The 25,536-nt window shown below is 47.2% G+C and overlaps 1 protein-coding gene across 3 annotated transcripts in view; it reads right to left on the bottom strand.

Annotated features, from left to right (window-relative positions):
- GNG7 (G protein subunit gamma 7) overlaps window positions 1-25,536 on the bottom strand; it is a 129,871-nt gene that overhangs the window by 21,940 nt on the left and 82,395 nt on the right. For all 3 annotated transcript variants that reach the window (XM_028713502.2, XM_028713500.2, XM_028713499.2), the window contains one exon: window positions 15,750-15,777. The gene's annotated coding sequence lies outside the window, so the exon portion shown is untranslated. The remainder of the gene's footprint in view (window positions 1-15,749; window positions 15,778-25,536) is intronic.

The raw sequence follows: 25,536 nt of genomic DNA, 5'->3' as shown, positions 1-25,536 counted from the left end.
GTCCACATGGTGGTAACGGTTTCATAATATGCATTGAATCGCAGAATTGCAGAGTTGGAAGGGACTCCAAGGATCATCTAGTCCAATCCCCTGCATGCAGGAATACGCAGCTGGCCCAGTTGGGGATCGAAGCTGCAACCTTGGCGTTATCAGCTCAAAACAACTAAGCTTCCCAGGCTGATTGATGTGGCCATACATCGCAAATTGCATTACGTGTGCTGTGTAAAAAACCGTGATGTGGGGAAAACTGTGAAGCTGATCATTGCTTCTCTCATGGATCTGTTGCTCTGTACTATAAAATGACCATTGCAAAGTAAAAAAAAATAAAATGTCTGTTTCAGACCCCTAAAGTAGTAGCAGCTGCCGGGACATTGCCCTGTTCGCCTCTACCTCGCTCCATTCGTATTTCAGACACTGTGATCGGTCAGTACATTGCAATGTTTCTCTGGGGATAGAGCACAATATTGAAAGCCAGGCGTCACCCAGTCCCAGGGCCCATCTTCAAACACAGCCTGGAAAGTCGCCCTGAGCCTGTGGCCGGAAGTTCTTCCCAGCCCCAAAGAGCCTCACAAAGATGTCTGCCAACGTGGCATGAAGGCTGGCAACATTGATCCCGCCATGTGGGAATCCCTTGCTGAAGACCATGGTGCCTGGAGAAAGGCAGTCAGGTGACCAGGGGAGGAATGGCCACTGGGAGGAGCGCAGAGAGAAGAAACGCCCTGGCACTTCTGCAGCAGCAAAACCGGAGGCCTTCCTCTGCCCCGGCTGCAACAAAACACGTCTCTCCCACATCAGTCTCTGCAACCACAGCAGACACTGCAACCGTTCAAGGGCTTGACCTCAACCCCCTCAGGAACTCCTCCATTGTCTCTCGAGACAGACGGAGGCCAACAACTTATTTTCACCACAGAGATGCTAAGTGAGAGAGGAGAGAGCAGCAGCCTCACTTTCCACCCATGTTTCTCCCTCTGCCGCAAGAAATTGGCTCAGGGACGCAGGATGTTGCAGTACCTGTGCATGTGCAGAGTGCTTGCGAAGAGAAGGGAGGGTTTTGGGGCTCCCTGGGCACGGCTTTTAGGCACTGCTCAGTCAAAGAAATGCACATGGTGGAGAATTAAATATTTATTGTCACATGAAACACTCGCAGTCACTTCTCCAGCTCCAGATACCTACGCCACTGTGATAGGAATTTTATGGTCTTAGATATATGGTAATGTTCATAAGGGACGCGGGTGGCGCTGTGGGTAAAACATCAGCGCCTAGGACTTGCCGATCGCATGGTCGGCGGTTCGAATCCCCGCGGCGGGGTGCGCTCCCATCGTTTGGTCCCAGCGCCTGCCAACCTAGCAGTTCGAAAGCACCTTCAGGTGCAAGTAGATAAATGTTGTTGTTGTTGTTGTTTAGTCGTTTAGTCGTGTCCGACTCTTCGTGACCCCATGGACCAGAGCACGCCAGGCACCTCTGTCCTCCACTACCTCCCGCAGTTTGGTCAACCTCATGCTGGTAACCTCAAAAACACTATCCAACCATCTCGTCCTCTGTCGCCCCCTTCTCCTTGTGCCCTCCATCTTTCCCAGCATCAGTGTCTTTTCCAGGGAGTCTTCTCTTGTCTTTTCCAGGGAGTAGATAAATAGGGACCGCTTACTGGCGGGAAGGTAAACGGTGTTTCCGTGTGCTGCACTGGCTCGCCTGATGCAGCTTCGTCACGCTGGCCATGTGACCCGGAAGTGTCTGCGGACAGCGCTGGCCCCTGGCCTCTTAAGTGAGATGAACGCACAACCCTAGAGTCTGGCAAGACTGGCCCGTACGGGCAGGGGTACCTTTACCTTTACCTTAATGTTCATAAGTGTACCAACCAAGCACATACATAGATCAGCACAGGAAGACCAACCTGGAACCATTTTGATTCCTAAACTGACCAAATGTTTTCTCTGCAAGGTCAAACTTAAAAAGCCTCCCCATTGTCTTTTCCTTCACAAATCCTGTCTTATGGGGGGGTTTGAATAGGGTATGAGCCTGTGACATGGCCCAGGAACTAAATATTTATCACTATTTATCACTACAAAAGACTGGCCAGGCTCCGCAGGCAATCCAATCAAGTAACCTGCCAGACAAGAGATAAACAAGGAGATATTCAAATTTCTGTTTAGACTGCCTTTTTCTGTGATGTATGTATGATGTTTCTGGGGGTGGTCTTCATCTACAGGGTGGAATTTCAAAAGTCTTTATAAGGGTATGCACACTATTTTTCTGGGTCCTCCTCCTTTCCTGCATGTGAGGGGAGCACCCTGTTGCAACAGATCAATAAAGATCAAGCTTACTAGCTGCTTTGCTTCTCAATATTCTCTGCTTGGCCTCTGTTCTTATCTCTGACCGATGGAGAACCTATGTAAGGACTCTATATGGGCTCTTGGATACCCCATAAGGGAAAAGGGCATATTTTTAATTACAACAGATGGCGACCACGCTCGGACTTTTGGTTACCCGGATTCTGGAAGCAAGGAAGGACTGGTTATCCAGCGCGCACCAGGCAGTTTCCCAGGAGGAATAACCAGTCCTCCATCGATCCCAGGGTCTGGAAATAACTGGAGGTTCAGCGGGGTTAACCAGAGGAAGCAACGCTTGATCAGGCCGGCCTTAAACAACCAGTCAAGAGATCGCGGGATCACCAGGAACAGCGCATGCGGAAGTGAGTATAAGTAGGAAACACAGGTAGTGGGTTGGGTTCTCTAAACCACAGCAACCAAAATTCTTTAACTCTTCCTTTCCCCTTCAAATCTAAACTTTCATAAATATTATAAGCAACTGTATAAAAAAGCAAAAGAAGATCTAGGGGAAATGGAGCAATTTATAAAGAACAACGGACTACAACGGATTCCGAAGGATAAAAAGAATCTACTAAATGGCGTAATTACAAGTCAGGAAGTGGAACATGCAATAAATTCAATGCAACTTGGCAAGACACCAGGACCTGATGGTCTATCAGCGAAATATTATAAGACATTGAAAGATTGGCTTATACAACCTCTGGTAGAAATATCTATTTCAATTTTACCGGGGGGGGGGGGGGGAAGCACCTGAAACCTGGAAACAAGCTTACATTACTCTGATTCCTAAACAGGGTCAGGATAGATCCAACGTTAAAAACTACAGACCAATTTCCCTACTTAATGTGGATTATAAAATTTTTGCAAATATACTGGCTAATAAGCTAAAAAAGGTTTTATCTGAGTATATTCATAAAGACCAGGCAGGATTTCTGCCTCGAAGACATATGAAAGACAATATTAGAAATGTTGTGGATATTTCGGAAAAGTTAGCAGCAAGAAAGAGTTGTAAAGCAATGTTAATGTTTATCGATGCTGAGAAAGCCTTTGACAATGTTTCTTGGAGTTTTATGTTACATAACTTAGAGAGTATGGGGAGAGGTCATGATTTTATAAATGGTATTAGTGCAAACACAGATAGAGAGCACGTGGTGTAAATTCCATAGTTTCCTTTATTCCCTACAAAGTCGGCGCCCTGGATTGCCTTTTTACCTAATGGGAGATATGAATGCCAGAATAGGCTCAAATGATGATAGCCTGGAAATAAAATTCCCAATATTAAGAGATCTAAAGGAAAATAGCGCCCTCTTTCTAAACCCACCCTCACGTAGACATTCGAAAGATTGCCAAATCAACTATGCCGGATTCTGCCTGGCTTTTTTACAAATAAGTCTTGATCTGATCATTGCTAATGGGGCATTCCCCGGGGACAGAGAAAGCGAGTACACATTCATAAATACAAATGGAGCCAGCACAGTAGACCACTGTCTCACTAACAGAGAGGCCTTCGAATCAATTAAAAAATTCACCATAGATAATAGGACTGAAAGCGACCACCTACCTCTAATCATCTCCACTACTGGCCAAAATTCAATTCAGTGCTCTCACATAGAACATGAGGTCATAGATAAAGCAAATTATCCAGCATTGCGTAGGAAAAAATGGACACCTGAGATAGCAATTGCAGTTGAGAATAGACTGAATTCACAAACTGCAATTAAGTTAAGATCAATTATAATAAACAATCTATCAATAGACTCCTCTCTGACGGCTTACGAAAAATCTCATTGAGTCCCTGCAGGATGTGGTCTCTGTCAACATAAACTCAGCCGGCAAGCCACGCACTGCAAAAGGGTGCGGTTGGTTTGACCAAGAGTGCCGCACAAAGAAGGAAGCCTTAAGGAACGCTTATTTGGCCTATAGAAACGCTGGATTAAATTACTTACCTCCATCTTATCTCAAAATCAAAAAAGAGTATAAAGCCCTTTTGGCCTCAAAAAAAAGGCAGTTCGAACAAAATTCCTGGTCCCTACTATTGAATGCCTCACTAAACAATGAAACTAAACTCTTTTGGCAACTGGTCTCCGACTCAATGAAAAATAGTTCTTCAGCCCCCAGCTGTGTCATTCCAGCTCAGGTTTGGGAGAATCACTTTAGAAATATATTTATGGAAAATCCAAACCTCCCTTCCAGCTTACAGGAGGATGACAGGGCAGAATTGTCACTGCTCCCTAATTGGAGGCCGGTTACTGTGGAGGAAGTCCATACATTAATTGGGAATCTGAAGAGTGGAAAGGCTCCGGGGAAAGACTTTATCCCAGCAGAGTTGATTACATCAAACCAGCACTGGTGGGCTCCGCTCCTGGCAGCACTCTTTACGGTAGTAAATAACTCGGGTAAGGTACCATATAGCTGGAAACATGCTATAGTAGTTCCAATCTTTAAGAGAGGCCACCCAAATGTACCTTCCAATTATAGGCCAATTAGCCTGCTCTCAATAATTGGGAAGCTGTATGCCCGTTTCCTCAGTAGCAAACTGACAACTTTTCTAAATGAACATAATATACTATCTGAAGCCCAGGCAGCTTTTCGTGAGAACCATTCAACATCAGACCACTGCCTAATGCTGTCCTTCCTAGCCGAGAAGTATACCAGGCCTCTACAGGGTAAACTCTTTGTGGCCTTCATAGATCTGAAATCAGCATTTGACTCCATCCCCAGATCCCAGCTATGGTCCAAATTAAGTCTGATTTTGCAGGACAAACGACTTCTCTTTCTCATAAAAGCCCTGTACAATGGAACCAAACTGCAGGTCCGATGCGGTCGACAGGGACAGCTATTGAACAGCATCAAGATGACTAGGGGGGTGAGACAGGGTTGTATTTTGGCCCCCACATTGTTTTGTCTATTCTTAAATGACCTAGAAGAGAACTTAATGGACCCAGATGGACACATTCCAAAAATAGAAATGAGAAGGACCCCTTTGTTGTTATATGCTGATGTCGCGGCCATCATTTCACGTTCCAGACTGGGTTTGAATTATCTGTTGAGGAAATTTTCTGATTACTGTCCTGGAAATGGTTTATCCATTAATTATGAAAAATCTAAAATTTTAGCCTTTGAAAGAAGATTATCCCAGTCTAAATGGGTGCTGGATGGCCATAACCTTGAACAGGTAAAATACTTCAGTTACCTAGGGCTCACATTCCATCATTCAGGATCTTGGAAGCACCATTGGCAAACCTCCCTTCAAAAGGCGGAGATTACAAAGCTAGCCATACATAGATTCTTCTTCACAAAGAGCGGCAACTATGTTCCAGCAGCCTTAAGGGTTTTCAATGCAAAGCCCGTTTCACAACTCCTGTATGCAGCAAATGTCTGGCATAATGGGGACCTGCCAAAGCTAGATGGCTTTCAGGCAAAATTTCTACGATCTCTGCTGCAGGTACCCAACTGCGTCCCCAACTCCGTACTTCTGTTAGAAGCTGGTGAATGCCCAATTTCAACTAAAGTGTGGTGGGCTGCCCTAAAACATTGGCTCAGGATTTCAGTGTTTAACCTAGGGAAGGGTTTGTACCAACACCTGACCAATGAGGAATTTGTCAGCAAATGGCAGAAAACCACGGCTAAAAAAGCCACCTCTATTGGTCTGTCTCCCCCCAACTGTATTACCTTGGTTATGAAGGCGCCCAAAAGGTTTTAAAGCAAAGATTATGGGACAATGCACACAGTGACTTGCGATCTCAATCACACGCAGTCTGTAGTCCGCTGGCAGTAGGAGTTCAATATGGGTATGTCTTTAAGTTAACATCTTACATCAAAAACCTGACAGTACCTAACTACCGAAGGCTTTTCACCAAAGCCAGACTAAATGTCTTCCCCTCTGCAGTGTTGGATGGTAGGTTGAGAGGAATTCCCTACCAGGACAGACTTTGCTCGTGTGCTCAAGACATCGATTCCATAAATCATATTTTGTTGCACTGTGCAAAATATGAGCAGGCCAGGGCTGAACTGATACTACCCTTGCTGGTACCTTTCCCGGGAAAATCAGAGGCTCACTATGTCAGGTTCCTACTGGAAGACCGGACAAAAGCTAGAACGTTGGCAGTGGCAAAGTTTTTATCGGTGGTTGCAAGAACAAATGAGCCCTATATTCAAAACAAAATGCTTGATTAACCTGGAGGTAGACTGTATGAATTGTGTATTGATTTGTAATGATTTGTTTGGTTCTGACATTACAAGATCCAGACTCCAGTGCAGTTAAAGCCCTGGAGCTAATACGTGAGTTTGGTCTGGTAGCAGGATTTAAATTAAACAAGAGCAAGACCAAAGTAATAGAGAAAAATCTGGATAATGAAAAAAGGAAAATATTACAAGAAAAAAACGGGCCTAGATTTTGTGAAAAAAGTTAAATATTTGGGGGTGAACCTGTCTGGAAAAAATTTGAATCTGTATAAGGATAACTATGAGAAAATATGGAATGAAATTAAGAGATTTAGAGGTATGGTCTAACTTAAAATTGTCTTTAATGGGCCAGATTTCTGTGATTAAGATGAATGTGCTGCCAAAGATGCTTTTTTTGTTTCAAGCCCTCCCAATTGTAGACAATGTGAAATGTTTTAAAGAATGGCAAAAAGCTCTTTCTAGATTTATCTGGCAGGGGAGGAAACCCAGAATTAAATACAAATTACCGGTACTTACGGATTCTAAAGAAAGAGGGGGATTCTCTCTGCCAGACTTAAAAATCTATTTTGAAGCTGCCGCACTTTGTTGGATTAAAGAATGGATGAAATTAGAAGATACAGATTTACTAGATTTGGGGGGATTTGATAATGTGTTTGGTTGGCATGCATATTTGTGGTATGATAAAGTAAAAGCATTTAAAAATCATATAATTAGGAAATTGTTGTATAATGTTTGGATAAAATACAAAGACCTTTTAGAAAGAAAGACGCCCAGATGGCTTTCACCAATGGAGGCAAAGGCCCAGAAAAAGTTAAATATGGATACCAAATGGTTGAGATATTATGACTAATTAATAGAGGAAGAGGAAGGTTATAAATTAAGACCATTTGAAGAAATTAAAGATAAGCTAAATTGGCTACATTACCACCAGATTAACAAATTGTATAAACTGGATAAGAAAAATGGTTTTGCCTTGGAAAAATCTAAGTTGGAGACAGAGTTGTTAGATACTGAAGGTAAAAACTTATCTAAAATGTACAAGCTTTTGCTGGAGTGGCATACGAAAGATGAACAGGTTAAATCGGTGATGATTGGGCAAGAGATTTAGGACATAATATAATGTTTGAGGACTGGGAAAGATTGTGGAAGAAAGGAGTGAAGTTCACCGCATGTACTTTGTTAAAGGAAAATATTATGAAGATTATGTATAGATGGAATTTGACTCCTGTAAAATTAGCAAGGAGCAGCCAAGCATACTAGGACTCAATTTCTCGACTTTAAGAAAGCCGACTTCAGAAAGCTTAGGGAAGTGCTGGGTGAGATCCCATGGACAGTAATACTAAAAGGAAAGGGAGTTCAAGATGGCTGGGAGTTTGTTAAGAGGGAGATAGTAAAAGCACAACTTCAGGCAATACCAATGAGACGGAAACATGGAAGGTGCCTAAAGAAGCCAGGGTGGCTATCTAAAGAACTTTTAACTGAGTTAAGATTAAAAAAGGATGTGTACAAAAAATGGAAAAGGGGGGAAACCACCAAAGAGGAATTCAAACAAATAGCCAGCACGTGTAGACACAAAGTCAGAAAAGCTAAAGCACAAAATGAACTCAGGCTTGCTAGAGAGGTTAAAAGCAACAAAAAAGGCTTTTATGGGTATGTCCGTAGCAAAAGGAAGAACAAAGAAACCGTGGGGTCACTCAGAGGAGAAGATGGTGAAATGCAAACAGGGGACACAGAAAGGGCTGAACTCCTCAATGCCTTCTTTGCCTCAGTCTTCTCCGATAAAGAAAACAATGCCCGACCTGAAGAATTTGGAGCAAATGATTCAGCAGAGGAAACACAGCCCAGAATAACTAAGGAGATAGTACAAGAATACTTGGCTAGTCTAGATGTATTCAAGTCTCCAGGGCCAGATGAACTGCATCCAAGAGTATTAAAAGAACTGGCAGATGTGATTTCAGAACCACTGGCAGTCATCTTTGAGAATTCCTGGAGAACAGGCGAAGTCCCGGCAGACTGGAGGAGGGCAAATGTTGTCCCTATTTTCAAAAAGGGGAAAAGAGAGGACCCAAATAATTACCGCCCAGTCAGTCTGACATCAATACCAGGGAAGATTCTGGAGCAGATCATTAAGCAAACAGTCTGTGAGCACCTAGAAAGGAATGCTGTGATCACCAATAGTCAGCATGGATTTCTGAAAAATAAGTCATGTCAGACTAACCTGATCTCGTTTTTTGACAGAATTACAAGCCTGGTAGATGAAGGGAACGCAGTGGATGTAGTCTACCTTGATTTCAGCAAGGCATTTGACAAGGTGCCCCATGATATTCTTGTAAAGAAGCTGGTAAAATGCGGTCTTGACTATGCTACCACTCAGTGGATTTGTAACTGGCTGACTGACCGAACCCAAAGGGTGCTCATCAATGGTTCCTCTTCATCCTGGAGAAGAGTGACTAGTGGGGTGCCACAGGGTTCTGTCTTGGGCCCGGTCTTATTCAACATCTTTATCAACGACTTGGATGATGGACTCAAGGGCATCCTGATCAAATTTGCAGATGACACCAAACTGGGAGGGGTGGCTAACACCCCAGAGGACAGGATCACACTTCAAAACGACCTTGACAGATTAGAGAACTGGGCCAAAACAAACAAGATGAATTTTAACAGGGAGAAATGTAAAGTATTGCACTTGGGCAAAAAAAATGAGAGGCACAAATACAAGATGGGGGACACCTGGCTTGAGAGCAGTACATGTGAAAAGGATCTAGGAGTCTTGGTTGACCACAAACTTGACATGAGCCAACAATGTGACGTGGCAGCTAAAAAAGCCAATGCAATTCTGGGCCTCATCAATAGGAGTATAGCATCTAGATCAAGGGAAGTAATAGTGCCACTGTATTCTGCTCTGGTCAGACCTCACCTGGAGTACTGTGTCCAGTTCTGGGCACCACAGTTCAAGAAGGACACTGACAAACTGGAACGTGTCCAGAGGAGGGCAACCAAAATGGTCAAAGGCCTGGAAATGATGCCTTATGAGGAACGGCTAAGGGAGCTGGGCATGTTTAGCCTGGAGAAGAGGAGGTTAAGGGGTGATATGATAGCCATGTACAAATATATAAAAGGATGTCACATAGAGGAGGGAGAAAGGCTGTTTTCTGCTGCTCTAGAGAAGCGGACACGGAGCAATGGATCCAAACTACAAGAAAGAAGATTCCACCTAAACATTAGGAAGAACTTCCTGACAGTAAGAGCTGTTGGACAGTGGAATTTGCTGCCAAGGAGTGTGGTGGAGTCTCCTTCTTTGGAGGTCTTTAAGCAGAGGCTTGACAACCATATGTCAGGAGTGCTCTGATGGTGTTTCCTGCTTGGCAGGGGGTTGGACTCGATGGCCCTTGTGGTCTCTTCCAACTCTATGATTCTATGATTCTATGATTCTAGCAAAGATGTATCATAATTGTGATAATACATGTTGGAAATGTAAAGAAAAAGAAGGAACATTCTTTCATATGTGGTGGACCTGCCCCAAGGTGAAAGACTTCTGGGAAAAGATTTATAATGAAGTGAAAAAAATGTTGAAATATACATTTATAAAGAAACCAGAGGCCTTTCTTCTTGGAATAACAGGTTCGGAATTGCCGAAGAAAGACGTTAATTTATTTTTGTATGCCACAACTGCGGCTCGTATTTTGTTAGCTAAAAAGTGGAAAACTCAAGAATTACCAACAGTAGAAGAATGGCAGATAAAGATGATGGATTTTATGGAGCTAGCCGATCTAACCGGAAGAGTCCGCGACCAGAAGGAGGAGGAACACCACGAAGAATGGAAGAAATTTAATGATTTAGCTAAATTTGTTAACCTAAAATAATTGGAAATAGCTTCCAGCTGCTTGCTCTTCTGTGATGGCCTGGGATTCCGAGTCTGAGAGCGAACCGGAGGAATCCCAGCCGGCACAGGAGTCCCCGCCTCCAGGGCCGGCTGAACTGGGGCAAGGCCTAGATGCTGAGGAGCCTGCACCTGTGCCAGATCCTCAAGAGCAGGCACCAGGTGAAATCATTCAGGCCCCAGAGGTGCTGGAAGACTCAGTGGCTACAGGTGAGCCTCCCCCGGGGCCCAGTAACCCTTCGGCCTCTCCTGATCTGCAGAGGCTTAGGGCAGAGAGGCGAAGGGAACTGGTGTCTCCCAGGAGGAGTGCTCGCCTTAAGGCCAAGAGAGGCGGGGCTTCTGGGGGCCGGGACCGCCCCCGGCCTTAGAAGAAGATAAAGGTCAGGCAGCCCGGTCCCAGGTTGCGGGAGCAACGTCGTTGTGGAGTACCTGCTTTACCCAGTCCTAGATCTGCACTCCCAGTGTGCCTGTTCCTCGCCCGGCTTCCTGTTTCTGACTCACCAGTGTTCCTGTTCCCCGCCTGGCTTCCTGCTTCTGCCCTACCAGCGTTCCTGTTTCCCCGCCCGGCTCCCTGTCTCGGACCTCGCGTCTCATCTAGTGATCGTTTACCCTGCTAGAGACTCTGGACTGAACTTGGGCTACGGTAATAGTACCTTTCCCCCTCTGGGACCAGCACATCTTCTTTCAAAGGACTCAAGAAGAGCTTCTGAGATCAGAGGCAGCTCACGAGTAGGTACTCGCCTTCAGAGCCTGTTTAAACTCCCAGCACGGAAACATCAAATGGATGCACGAAGAATGCTTGCCAAACAGAAGTTGGCCGCATACAAAAATGGGCATTTCTCTGTCCCAGCAACTCCTCTAAGGACAACAATAGTTTCAAGGCAGAGACCAGAATGGGTTTTAAGGAAAGATAATATAAAAGAGATTGTTGATCCTCTGCAAGCAATTCAGATGGTATTGGATACACTTGGAATTCCTTATTACTAAAGAATGACTTTTAAAATGATATTAAAAAAAGCATTGTCAGGATCAGCTTTCATATTATGTAGAGTGTCATATAAATCTATATCCAGGAATAAAATTGAGAATGTATTGAAGAAAAAGAATCTTGATGTAATTTGTTTACAGGAAACGCAAGCGGCCAAAAAACATAAACATATTTTGACAAATAAAAGGTTAGGGGTTGAGTTTATTAACTCAAACGTGAACAAAAAAAGAGGGGTAGTGATCTATGTTAAGGAAAAATGGGAACCCAAACTAATCTGATTATCGGCCAAGTATTATAAAATTTTAGAAGATCAATTAACTCCGGTGTTATGCGAGGTCATGAACAGCATTTTGCGAGGAGGGAAGATACCAGACACTTGGAAGGAGGCACATATCATGATGATTCCCAAACCCGACACTGATAGATTGAATATAAAAAATTACAGACCCATATCACTACTAAACAATGATTACAAAATTTTTGCAGATGTATTGGCAAATAGACTTAAAAAATAAATAAAGGGCAGAAAATTTTGTCTGCAAATGGTAAGGGTGAAATGACTGAGAATGTTAAAGATCCTATAAATTCTGACTCTGGCCATTTCCCCCCATATATAAGGGCGTGGCTGATTGTTCCATGAATGACCAGAGGGAAATCACACAAAATGATAGCCCACATTTTTTAATAAACACCTGCTCTCAAATCCCTGTAAATAAAGGAAGCGCTCCCTTTGCTTGGGCTGCAGGAAAACAATATTGGCCAGATGAGAAGGAAACATGATCCCTTCGAACTGAGTTAACAGAATTTAATTTGACCAACTTCTATTGCTAGCTTTGGTGAATACTTGAATTGCTGAGGACTTCCGGGTTGGTGCCTCCGGCAATGGCGGAGTTCCTCTGATCGGGAGGAACTTGCCCCGTGGGAATTTGGGTCTGTACCGCCACGGCGAAGGCGGAGACCCGTAAAAATCACAGGCGGGAGAAGCCTGTGAACGTGGGATTCAGCGGGCACCTTTTGCGCCTCCCCTACTCGCAGGGAAACCCGGTTTCAGGGATCCGGAGTGACGTGGGGTGAGCGGTGCGGTGCTTCGAATCGTCTGCTTTTTCCACGGAGCGAAGCCGCGTAGCTGTTGCCGGAGAGCGCTGACTTTTTCTTGTGGACAATTGGACTCTAAAGTAATTACCAGTGAGTAGAACTGAAGTGGGAGAATTGGATTTTTAAACGTTTAATTTGGCATTGAAGCGGGGAGGTTCAACACAGGAAGTCCGCCTCCCCCTTTTGTAAATAAATTAAAGCAATGAGTCTGCAAGCTGAAGTCTTGGAAACCCCTTTGTAAAAAGACTAAAATTTCCATCGGCAAAGAACTAACCCCCCCCCCCTTTTTGGAGACAGGAGAAGAGGGGGGGAAGTGGTGGTCTGAACATGCCTGTACCAGGAGAGAGTTAAGAGAGTTAAAATACCGCCGCTCAGACCCTGGAAACGGGCTGCCAGTAGGATTGATGGCTTTTGGAATGTTCATTGACAGCGTTTAGAATGTTCATTGACAGGTAGCAAAATAAGAGAATACATTGTTTCTACTGTTCCCGGCTGCTTTTAAAGAGGAGTAAAAAGTAACTGAAAACTTTGGATTATTGGAACATTGTTTGAAAGAGGACAGTACTGATTAATACAAATAGAAACTGTTTCCCCTAGTGGAAGTTTTTGAAATTGGTTGTTCCATAGGAGCTGGGCTAGGGGAATTTCCAGCTGCAAGATAAGAAGTGTGAGACTCTGGGATTGACCTTGAGTCTCTTAAGAGTTATGGCAAATGGAAAGGAAAAAATAGACGAAATGTCAACAGAAGAGGCCTTAGTAGTCGCATTATTGAAAATAAACGATTCGCTGGAACAGCTTCACAAGAAAACAGATTTGATGAATGTGAAAGTAAATGCTGCAAATATTAAAATAGACTTAATGGTAGAAAGTTTAAATAACCTGGGACAAAAGGTGAATACCAATACAGAAACCATCCAGAAATTGATACAGGAATCTACTCTGATACGGCAAACTGCGGATGAAGTTAAGGAGAAAACCCTTGCTGCTGAATTTAAAGCAATTCAACTGGAGGGAGAGAGAGTTCCATCCATACAAGGACAACTTGATGAACATAACCTGACATTTGTTATGATTGAACTTAAAGAAAAACAGATGAATTTGAGGATCAGAGCCCTACTTGAGGAAAAGGAAAGTTTGACTGAGTTCCAGAAGGAGGCAGGACTAACATCGATGGAGAAAGAGAGGTTTTTGGGGGTTAGTATGACCGCCAGAAATGTGAGTTTATTCAAGGACAACTGTGAAGGACGTTGGATTGAAGAGAAGGGGGATTTGGAAATATGGCTAAATCTGAAGCTGTTATTGTTGGGCCGAGTTGCTGTGGTGGGAATGAGGGTTGCTGTGTTCTCGGGGATGTTGCTTTTGTTTCAAACATTGCAAGCTTTGGATGGGATGGATTGTTCCAGGAGGTGGCAGAGGGACGTCTCTAGATTTGTTTGGCAGGGCAGGAAGCCACGTGTAAAATTTAAGATATTGACGGATGCCAAAGAAGGAGGTGGACCTGCCCTGCCAGACCCCTAAACTTTGTTGTGAACCATCTGCTTTTTGCTGGCTGAGAGAATGGTTGCTGCTTGAAAGCACTGAAGGGTTGGATAATGGCAGATGAAGTTGATGGACTATATGGAATCGGCGGAAATGACTGGCAAGATCCGAGACCAGGGAGAAGAGTTGGGGGAAGAAGAATGGAAAAAGTTTAAAGACTATTTATAGAAATATGGTAAAATTAATGAATGTTAGAAGAATGTTGGAATGAAGTTATATGGCTTTAGTAGAAATGCTATAAGGAATTAAGTAAAAATAGATTAATAGAAAATTAAAGGAAAAAATAAGGCAAGAATGTGTTAAGATAATTAAAGGATAGAAAACAGAGGAAGATGGAAAGGAATTGCTGAAACAATAAATAGAAGTGGAATACAAAAAGGGAGGTGTGAGGAGGTCGTTGGAAATAAGCGAATGAAAGATAGGATGTTGAAAATGTTTGAGGTGTTTTTAAATTGTTTTTGTATGTTTTTGTTTTGTTTTGTATGTAGTGTTTTTGTATTGTATTTGTATTGTTCTTTTTTTCTTTTTTTCTTTTTTCTTGTAGTGTGTTGAAGTTGTTTGAAAAGTAATAAATATCATTTAAAAAAAAAGAATTGCTGAGTTTCTTATTTTTTTAAAAAAATCTAACCCTATTTTTAAAATCTACTCCTTACCCTTCCCTTCCTTTATTCAAATGGTAATTTAGCCAAAAGATGCAACATTTTAAATGGTATAAAAGATTTGCTGAGACATGAACTCTGCACATGCACAGAGGTTAGGTCAGCTTAAAAAAATACACTAAATACATCAACAACAAACCAGACCCAACCACCAACCCATCCCCCAGGGTAACGGGAGAGGAGCTAGGTGCTGCTCCTTATATGCTAGACCCAATTGCTGACACAGCTTGATGAACACAACTCAGCAGCACCTGCTATGTTTCACAGCGGTAAAGCTGGGTCTCGTTATTTTGCTCTGGCCCCTTAAAGACATACACATTGGTTCCAGTTACAGATAGGTAGCCGTGTTGGTCTGCCATAGTCAAAACAAAACAAAATCCTTCCAGTAGCACCTTAAAGACCAACTAAGTTAGTGTATCTAAGTTAGTGTACACAGTGTATCTGAAGAAGTGTGCATGCACACGAAAGCTCATACCAAGAACTAACTTAGTTGGTCTTTAAGGTGCTACTGGAAGGAATTTTTTTTGTTTTGACATACACATTGGGTGGAACAATGATGAACCTTTACATTTCAAGAAACCATTCAACACACTCTCCGTCCACCAGTTTGTGTCTCTCTCCCTGAGAGACTGCGCATACACAGCTGGAGACTGCGCCTGCATGGAAACGTCCTCTGCTCCTCCCTTGTCAGTCCCCTCCTGGTTCTGGGAGACAAGTGGTGCAGGAGAGGGTGTCCCTTCCCTTGCCTAGTCTGCCTGCTGCTCCTCTTCCTCCAGCTCTGAAGCTTCTCTTGCCTCTGACTCTTGCCTCCTGGCTGCTACAGGTCTCCACAAATCGCTGCTCCCCTCTCCCGAGTCAGACCCCAGACTCCTTTCCCCTGATGCAAAACCATCCGTGTCTGCCCAGTCCCTGGATCCCCTTCACGGCCAGAGATCAGTCCATTAGGCACAGGCAAGAGAAAAAGGTCAATGTCACCAACCGCCACCTCCAACAAACCAGAGAGAAGGCAGCCCAGGAATAAGATCCCAATCCAAACCCCATTACAGAAGCCGCTCCACAGCCACCTGCAAACATACCTTTTCTTCCAACGTCCTTGGAACACACCTGAGAGGGAGACAGAGAAAGAGAGAGGAAAGGTTACATTTTTTATTTTATTTTCTGAATGGGGATAAATATCAATCTGACACAGAGCTTGAGGGGGGGGGGAGAGACAGGAGGTTGCCCAAATGCCAGCAGGGGAGGGGGGGTCCCAAATTCTTTTTCACACACTGGGGTGTGTGTGTGAGTTTGTATGATCAATCGAGCCTCAAAACAACCGTGAGGTGGGTTAGGCTGAGAGAGGCAGAGCCTGTGCTCAAGGGAGTTGAACCCAGTCTCCCAGGCCCAGCCTCTCCCTCTAAACACTTCCCCACTGGCACATTGGGGGAAGGAGACGTGATCTCCAGCTCCACTTGGAGGGCAGGGTGTGGGGCAGCAGGGCCTTTTTGGTAGCAGGCCCCAAACCAGAGAATTCCCTTCCCTGGGATAGTGGTTGGCACATGCTAATCTGTCACATGCTTTCAATGCTCTGATATGGGTGGCTGTCATTTATATACGCATATCAGAGTGCATGTATGTGCTGTTCTTTGTGTATGTGTTTTTGGCATGTGTCTTATCTCGAGAAACAATGGAGTGTTTCTCCAGGGATGAAGCCACATGGGCAGAAACCACCTCCTTGACCATTGAACCCCCCTCTTGGTCTCGTCCCCTCCGTCCTCAGGAGCCTGTCTTTGCATGCAGGAGAAGCCCCTAACTCATCGAGAGTCTGAGACCCCTTGGCTCCCCTCACCTGGTTCAGCTGGCCAGTCAAAGCTGTTTCCTGGGACTGTGGCCACTGTCACCTGCTGAGAGCTGAGTGCCGGGGGGTGGGGGTGGGGAGGACCCAAGGTGGACAAACCACCCCAGAAGGAGGACATGGCCCCCACCCTACCCTAACACCTCATACATCCCATAGACAGACAGACAGACAGACAGACTTCTATAATTGGGTCCATTAAGCTCAGCCTGGCCGTGGCTGCTTGACCAACACCACCTCGAAGCATCAGGTGACTTCTGCAGAGCGGCTGCAAAGCACAAATTTTGCAGAGCCAAGAGGGGGGAGGGGGGAGCTGTTTCAGAGCAACTGACTGCCGAGCCAGGTGACTGCTTGGCAATGCTGTCCAGACAGGGCTCCCTGGAGCATGAGACTCTCCACATAACAGCCTCTTGCTATCTTTTCAGCAACCCTGCGAAGTAGAGCAGCATGGTAGCATCCGTCCCCGTCCCCCCGCTTCCCTCACATTTCAGGTCCCTGGGCCCCTGGGCGGCAGAGAGAGAAGAGAGGCTCAGGAACCGCCTGGCGAGATGACAGGCCCTTTGCAGGTTGCTCAGCCTCTCTCTGCCCCACTGGTCTGAGTCTTGACTCAGGAGCAGCTCCTGAGAGGCAAGAGGGGAAAACCCAGGCATGCTGTGCAGGAAGCTGTGAGGCAATGGCAGTATGGGCAGTGGCGGAGAGACCCAGTGTGCTTTGGGTCCCCCCCCCAAACCCCACCCCACCCCCTGGCCCCACAGAGCAGACATTCTCCTCGTGCCTGAAATTCCTTTGCCAGGCGTCACTGGAAGGACATTACTCCAGGGATGCAAACGCTTCACAACAAAAGGGATGACTCACAGGCAGGGGGTGGAGTTCAGAAGTGTGCCTGGCCTGCCTTGTAGGGAAGTCACTCTCTTTCTCCTTTGCAAGGCAAGGAGGGCGGGCAGGCAGGCAGGCAGCGGAAGCGCTTTCCTCTCCTCTGCGAACAAGCAGGGTGAAGCCCAAAGCAGGAAAGCCAACAACGCCCCTGCCCTGGTGCCTGGGGAAAAGAGCTGGACGGAGCTGGGAGCGATAGCCCAGCTTTCCAGCAACAAGCCACGGCTTAAGGTGGTCCGCGCATGTGGCTTGTTAGGGAGAGACGGACTGGGATTTGGCTGTGACAGGGAGCCAAGACTTTCTGGCTTCCCCTTCCTCACCACCAGAGATGCCCACCAGAACACGTCTCCTTCATGGGAATCCAGAAACTCCAGCTGAGGGGTCCCCCCACCTTCTTTGGGTGGGGGCAATGGGCCCATTTGCCATCCTGAGGAAGTGCCGTGGGCACCCACCACAAAATGGCTGTTGATGTGGCAAGGCAGAAAACGGCTGCCACGTTTTCTAAGAAGGAAAAGAGACAGGCCACAAAATGGGCCTGCCCAGCCTACCCACCCCAAATGGAGCCAGATCAAGGGGCAGCAACCTTCTTCAGCCGTGGGCCGGTCCACCTTCCCTCAGACCATGTGGGGGGCCGGACTATATTTTGGGGGGGGGGGGAACAAATTCCTATGCCCCACAAATAACCCAGAGATGCATTTGAAATAAAAGAACACATTCTACTCATGTAAAAACACGCTGATTCCTGGACCGTCCGTGGGCCAGACTGCGAAGGCGATTGGGCCGGATCCAGTCCCCGGGCCTTAGGTTGCCTACCACTGAGCCAGATGCTCCATCTGCTGTGCACAGGTGGGAAATCAGGCTCCCAATCCTGGCACCCAATTCAAGGCGGCCTGTTTAGGGAGCAGGTGAGCTGCAGGCAAGGCTGAGACAGCGCAACCACCAGGAACGGAGCCGCTGCTTGATTGCTGAATGCGAGTGCAACCCGAGGCCCTGTGGCTGTGAAAGCTGGAGAGGAGAAGCTCAGGTCTGGCATGGGCTCACCTGGAGCAACCTGATGCCACCCCAGGCCACGTCTTCCCCTAGCCTTGGGCCACTGCCGCCGCCACCACCTCCTCCTCCTCTGCCCTGATTGGCCCCTCCAGCTCTGGGGCTGCTGCCATGAGACACTCAGGAACCCAGTGCAGGATGGCTCACGGTTCTGGGTAGAGCCTGGGGCTGTTTTGGCTGCTGTGCTGCCCTTTCAGGAGCCAGACGGAAAACCCCTCAGGGGACACTGCAGCGTTCCACATGCCTGCGCCCAATCATTTTTGCTCCTCACAAAGTTACAGGGCAGGGCAGGATATAGAGATTGCAAAGGCATGTGAATATTGGAAAAACACAGAGGAGTCTCTGGGGTTGGGGGGCAACAGGCAGCCCTGGAAAATGGTGGCCCCTGACCCACCTGGCACAGAGCAAAGGCCTTTGAGGACTGCCTATTTGGTTGCCCCAGGCGTGTCAAGGGAGGAGGGAGCGCAGCAGTGCCAGATGTTTTCCGATAAGCTGGAACAGAGCAGACCTGGGAGGAGGGGGGGGGGTCAGCCTGGGCAACATATGGAATTTTACTGCCCCAACACCCTGAACTATTCCACACGGAAAGAGAGGAGGGATGCTGTGTTATTGCCGCCTGACCGATGGGAAAACAGATTCTGCAGCAGGAACCGTGAACCTCACCTGTGATGAATCCACCCCCCCCCCCCGCCAAGAACAGCAAAGGGGTTGGGCCAGCTCCTTGCCCTTCCCCAAAGGATCATTTAAGGCAGATTCAGGAACAAAAATGAAGCAATGCTCTTCCTCCTTGCTTGCCCTGCCTGCAAAATGTGCTTCAGCCCCTTTCTCTCCACTGCATGCTTGCGAGACAGGAATGAGAGGGCCAGACCCCAAGCAGGCCCACCAAGCCAAGGATCCTGCCTCCAAGGGTGGGCAGCCCTGGCTCATCGCAAGCAGAGCATCAGAATCCCCCCCCCCCCAATAGTGGTTGGAGGATGGGGAGAATGTCCGAGAAAACACACCTCACATCCTTTCTGAAGCTTGCTTTTGGGTTGAACGCACTTGTCAACTATATGCTAAAAACAATATGCAACACAAATTACTGCAAGGCCTCTGAAGACAGATTGGAAACTTCAGCTGCTGCAGAATTCAGCGGCCAGGCTTCTCACCGGGGCAAGAAAGTTGGAGCATTTTGCACTGATCTGACTGCACTGGCTACCAATTAGTTTTCTAATTCAAAGTGCTTCTTTTGACCTGTAAAGCCCTAAACGGCTCAGGGCTGCAATACCTCAAGGACTGCCTCTCCCCATATGAAATCATCTTCTGAGGCCCTTCTTCATGTGCCACCTCCAGGTGAGGTCCGGAGGGTGGCAACATGAGAACAGGTCTTTTCTGCAGTGGCTCCCCATTTGTGGAATGCTTTCCCCAGAGAGGTTTGCCTGGCACCTTCATTATATATTTTTATGTGCTAGGAAAAAACATTCCTCTTCTCCCAGACCTTTGGCTGATTAATATTCTACGGCTTTTACATGTTTTTGGGCAGGGAGGGGGTATTGTTTTGTTTTGGCTTTAACTATTTCTTTTGTGCTTTTATCCTGTATTTGTATTTTGTGAGACCTCAGATCTTCAGATGAAGGGTGGTATTTAAAGTGAATAAATAATAATAATAATAATAATAATAATAATAATAATAATAATAATAATAATAATAGCCTTCCACTAAGCGGCAGAGTGGCCTGAGTGTTGCTGCACCAAGGTAAACCCCAGACTCTGGGCAGAACCACCGGATTCTCCACTGGCTGCAGGTATGGTGCAAATCTACGTTGCTCCTGCCGGGATGGATGCAGGACACTGCCTTGAACCAAGTAAGACCACTGGAGTCCACCCAGCAACGGCTCTCTGGGGTTTCAGAGTACGGCAGCCTCTGCCAGCCTTACCTGGAGGTGCTGAGGATTGAACTGGCATGCTGAGCAAGTGCTGCACTACCGACCTGCAGCTCATAAAACAAGGTTCTAGTCATGTTTCTGGGTGAAAGGCTGATTTAAATACTGCAGGAAGCACAGCCTTATAGCAAGTTGGACAATGGGTCTGTCTAGCTTGGTGCTGTCTGCAGCAGATTCTCTTCCCAGTCCTGCCTGGAGACACCAGAGGCCTTCTGCATGCAGCTGACCAACAGATCTGGGGCCAGGCAGAGCTAAGCTGAGCCCCTCAAAAATTCGTTTGGGGCTGCCCATCACCTCCGCAGTCTCCTGGGCCAGTGCCTTGCTTAAAAACACCCTCCACAAACCATGCTCTCATTTCTTGCAAGCTGAATTCCGTGCCCTATGCCCCCTTCCACCTTGCCACCCCCTTTCAACTGAATATACCGTACTTATGCAGGATCACTGGCTGCCTGCAAATGCAGCCCCATCTTCTGCAGCCAAGAGAGTAAGTCAAAACGTAGAGAAGCAAGGATTAAAAACACCACCACCACCACTGCTGGTGCCAGGCGATTGCTAATCCAAGGGCACCCTCCTTTTTTAAAGCTGTTGAGATCTGTATCACTGATACTTGCTGATTAAGAAAAGAAGAAGAGAGAAAGCAAGCAGAAAGGAGAGAAGATATACAGACAGTCCAGCATTTTCTCACGAGCTCTGGAAACGTAATTACAGCCTTGGTGCAGCATGTGCTGAACAGACAGAGAGGAGCAGCAAGAGCGGAGGGGAGTAAAGCGCCGAGAGCCAGCCAAGGAGACGGGAGAGGAAGGTGCTGTCTGTCTCCAGCCACAATATCTGAGGGCAACCTCTGCTTTCTGCTATCAGAGGAGAAGAAGCAGCAAAGAGAAGGTTCCTCCGAGCAGCTGGCAGTGGAAGCAGAGTGCAAGTTCTGGGCGGGCATCCTGCAGGAGGCGCAGCAGCAGGCATCCCATAGTACACAGGCCCCATGCTGAGCGCTGCCCAAAGGGGCTCCATTGAGCACAGCCTCCTGGGTCCCCCACCGTGGTGTCCAGCCAGACGCCAACCCAGGGGAAGCCAGCAAATGGGGCATGAGGGCAGCAGCAGCAGCAGCACACGGCCCACTTGGACATCAGAGGCAGAGCACCTCCAAAGCAGAACATGGTGAGGCACGGGGAACTCTGCCACAGGATCGGGCCAAGGGGAGCTCCATCGAATCCGGCACCCTGCTTTTCTCAAGGTGTCCGGTCAGACGCAGCAACATGACAGAAGTTTGTAAGGTCATACATGGAGTGGAGGAAGCAGAGAGAGAAAAGTTTTCTTGTAATGCTGCAACTTGGCGACACCCTAAACATCAGAAGATTCAGGGCGGATAAACTTCTTTGCACAGCACAGTTAAACTGTGGAACTCCCTGCCACAGGAGGCAGCGAAGGCCACCACTGGGATGGCTTTAAAAGAGGATTAGTCAAACTTATGGAGAAAAAGGCTATCAGTGGCTCCGAGTCAGGATGTGCTCTGCCTCCACAGTTCTGAGAATGGCTCTCAGCCTCATGTCCATTTTGCTGGTTTCCTGCAGGGCTGGGAGAGCGAAGGCACTGCTGTCAGCCAGAGTAGGCCATGCTGAGCAAGAGGGACACATTGACCTGCCTGTGTTTCCATGATCCATGACAGAGCTCAGTGAGGTGGCTGGCATCCGCCTGTCTCAAGAGACAAAGGAGTGTGCCTCCAGCGGTGAAGCCAAATCGCTGTGCGAGCAGCACCAAAGTGACCTCCTTGGGGCACCAGCCTGGGCCGTGTGACTGGGCTGCTCAGACGACAAGACCCCCCTCTCAGCCTTGGCACCCGCCCGGCTGCAGGAATTGCCTTGAGTGATCAGTGGCGAGAGAAGGAATGGGGCAGTTGCTCTTCTGGGCAGAGACACCCTGTAGGGTCCTGGGGGCTCTTGCTCCCTGCTCCACACATCTCAAAAATCCCATAGCAAGGGAAGACACAGAAATCACTGGAGACAATAGCCCCTTTCTTTCTTTCCCCCCATCTCTCCCCCCGCCACAAAGAAAGCAAAAGAAAGAGGGATTTGCGCAGGGCACAGCTGCCCAAGAGCATTTCTGTCCTTTCTGCAGCTTTGTACGAGAACATTCAAGAAGGTTGGGGGGGGTGCAGTGGGGAGGCCATGGTGGCCGTGTGATGACGCAGGAGAGAAAACCACGTCACCCACCTGCACCCGCTAAGCTGGGGAGCCCTGGGATGCCCACGCAGCCAACGCAGCTTGGCAAGGGGATCCCCATAGCGACAGCATCACCATCGTGGAAAAGGACAGGCGTGAGTCACACAAGATGCGATCACTCTCGCACACACTCGGTGCCTCTCACACATTCCACAGGGCCCTGCCGCTTTCATCCACCCTGCAAGCGGAGCAGCCCCTTCCTCTGTACTGGGGTGAAGGGTCCCCAGCAGCCCCCAGACCCTGCAGAGGGCCAAAGGAGCCCACAAGCGCCAGGCCAAAGGAGCCAGCCCTCATGGCTGCTGGGAGTCAGAGGCAGCGAATGCCTCCGAATGAGACCGGCTGCTGGGGACTGCAAGGGGGGGGGGAGGAGCTGCTGCTTTTGCGCTCAAGTCGTGCTTGGGGGATTCTTCTGGTTGGCCAGTGTGGCTCTCCTTAGGGCTCTGGGGCTCCTCCTGCCTGACCTTAGCAACTCACGATCATCCAGGTCTCTTTGGACCATGCAGAGTGAACAGGCAGCCACTGGTTGCCTCCGTTTCCTCAGCCCAGGCCAGATCCAGTGGTCCACCTGGCTGCTCCAGGCCAGCTCCTCCCCACCAACCTTTTGGGGGAGTTGAGGTGACCAGAGGCTACTGGATGGGAAAAAAGGGTGCAATTATTTAGATCTAGCAGAATCAGAAGTAGCCTCAGTTCTGGGCACCACAGTTCAAGAAGGACACTGACAAACTGGAACGTGTCCAGAGGAGGGCAACCAAAATGGTCAAAGGCCTGGAAATGATGCCTTATGAGGAACAGCTAAGGGAGCTGGGCATGTTTAGCCTGGAGAAGAGGAGGTTAAGGGGTGATATGATAGCCATGTTCAAATATATAAAAGGATGTCATATAGAGGAGGGAGAAAGGTTGTTTTCTGCTGCTCTAGAGAAGCGGACACGGAGCAATGGATCCAAACTACAAGAAAGAAGATTCCACCTAAACATTAGGAAGAACTTCCTGACAGTAAGAGCTGTTCGACAGTGGAATTTACTGCCAAGGAGTGTGGTGGAGTCTCCTTCTTTGGAGGTCTTTAAGCAGAGGCTTGACAACCATATGTCAGGAGTGCTCTGATGGTGTTTCCTGCTTGGCAGGGGGTTGGACTCGATGGCCCTTGTGGTCTCTTCCAACTCTATGATTCTATGATTCTATGACTCACACTTGGCACTCAGGAGGAGCCTCCATCCGTGATGACACACCAGCGCACCTCCAAAAGGATGGGAGGAAGGCACAGGGCTGCACTTTGCTCCTCATATGCAAATTTATGCAAATGCAGCCAATTAACTTTGGAGTAAGCTTGTGTCAATCAGTTGGAAACCTTCTTGTTCATCCCCCCTCCCTTAGGAGGTTGAGGGCTCTCCTTCCTTGGAGGTTTTTAAGCAGAATTCGGGTGCTCATCGGTCTTGGATGCTTCAGCTGAGATTCCTGCCTTGCAGGGGGTTGGACTGAATGACCCTCAGGGTCCCTTCCAACTCTACCATTCTATGATCTTCTCTGCCAGGAGAAATGCAGGCCCCGTCACCACCTTCAAAGGAAATAATTGCATTTTTATCCCTCCTTTTTCCTCCAAGGGGCTTGAGGTGGAGTGTGTGGTTCTCCCCATCCTCATTTAATCCTCACAACAGCCCTGCGAGGTAGGTTAGGCTGAGAGGCAGGGACTAACCCCCCCCCCCCGGCAGTCCAGAACAGCAGTGGGAAAAACACACACAAAAAGGTCTCTCTTGGGAGATCGTGGCCTCTCCTTCCTTGGAGGTTTTTAAGCAGAAGTTGGGTGGCCACCTGTCATGGATGCTTTAGCTGAGATTCCTGCATTGCAGGGGGTTGGACTAGATGACCCTCGGGGTGCCTTCCAACTCTGTGATTCTATATATTGGTATGCCAGGAATGCAAGAGAGTGCTGCAAGAGAGAGACAGACAGAGAGAGACAGACACGCCTTCCCTGTTCAGGAAAAGTGAAACTCACCTTTACAGGAAAGTTCACTAATGATTCAACTGAACTGCCACATTGAGAACTAATTGTGACCAAGAGAGAAAGAAAGAGAAACTCCATCCTGGAGCAACTGGAAAAGAATGCAGCCCTCCTTTCTGGAGATTCAATAAACACACAAGACGTTTGAAAAAATAAGATATACTATTCATGTTATTGAATTGTAGATTTCAACAGAAGTAGCTCATAAAGTTCAACGAAAAAAGTAGAAGAACCAGTGGATCAGTTCATTCTCTAATCTGTTTATGCATAAGGTCCATATATGTGAAAGTGTCTATTCCACCTGTCTGTCCATAGAGTCCAACAATCCACATGCAAGGTTGTTACAGATCCACAGAATCCTTTCATCAGTAGTACAAACTCATATATGATATCACAGGACAGTGGATCGAATGATTCTGAAGCACCTTAACCTTAACTTAACAGAAAGCAGAGCAGATAGATTTCCGCACTGACTGATGTTTTAAATTAATCACATTCTTTCATTTTATGTAACTGGCAGATGGAAAATTGGAAGTTTGTCTTCTGTAATTCTCACTAACAGTTTGCTTTTCTCTCTCTTTTCTCTCCTCACATGAATTGCTCCTTGTTCTTTCCCTCTTCTGTTTCTTTTCTTTGTTTTGCATCTTTGGTAGCTGAAATGTTATTGTCTCATGGGGAATTCTCAATTAAAATATCTTATTTGTGGGGAAAGAGTGCCTCCTGGTTTGGCCAAGCAGGAGAGCAAGAAACAGACCCTAACCCAAAAAGGAATCCCTTCCGGCGCTTGGCACAACTAGCCAGGAGAGCAGAGGAGAGGCTGAGTCACTCAGGAGACAAAGCAGACGCATGGATGGCACATGGCAGGCACAGCTCCACCCCGCACCCCCACCCCATCTCCGCTCATGGCAAAGTAAGCCCCTGCAGAGAGACATGAGGGAGATTGCAAAGGAAGGATCTGGCCAGAGGGAGGCTCCC

Source organism: Podarcis muralis, chromosome 18 (genome assembly GCF_964188315.1).
Source record: "Podarcis muralis chromosome 18, rPodMur119.hap1.1, whole genome shotgun sequence".
NCBI lineage: Eukaryota > Metazoa > Chordata > Lepidosauria > Squamata > Lacertidae > Podarcis > Podarcis muralis.
Note: the sequence above shows the minus strand (reverse complement) of the source record. Positions and strands in the feature narration are given on the sequence as shown.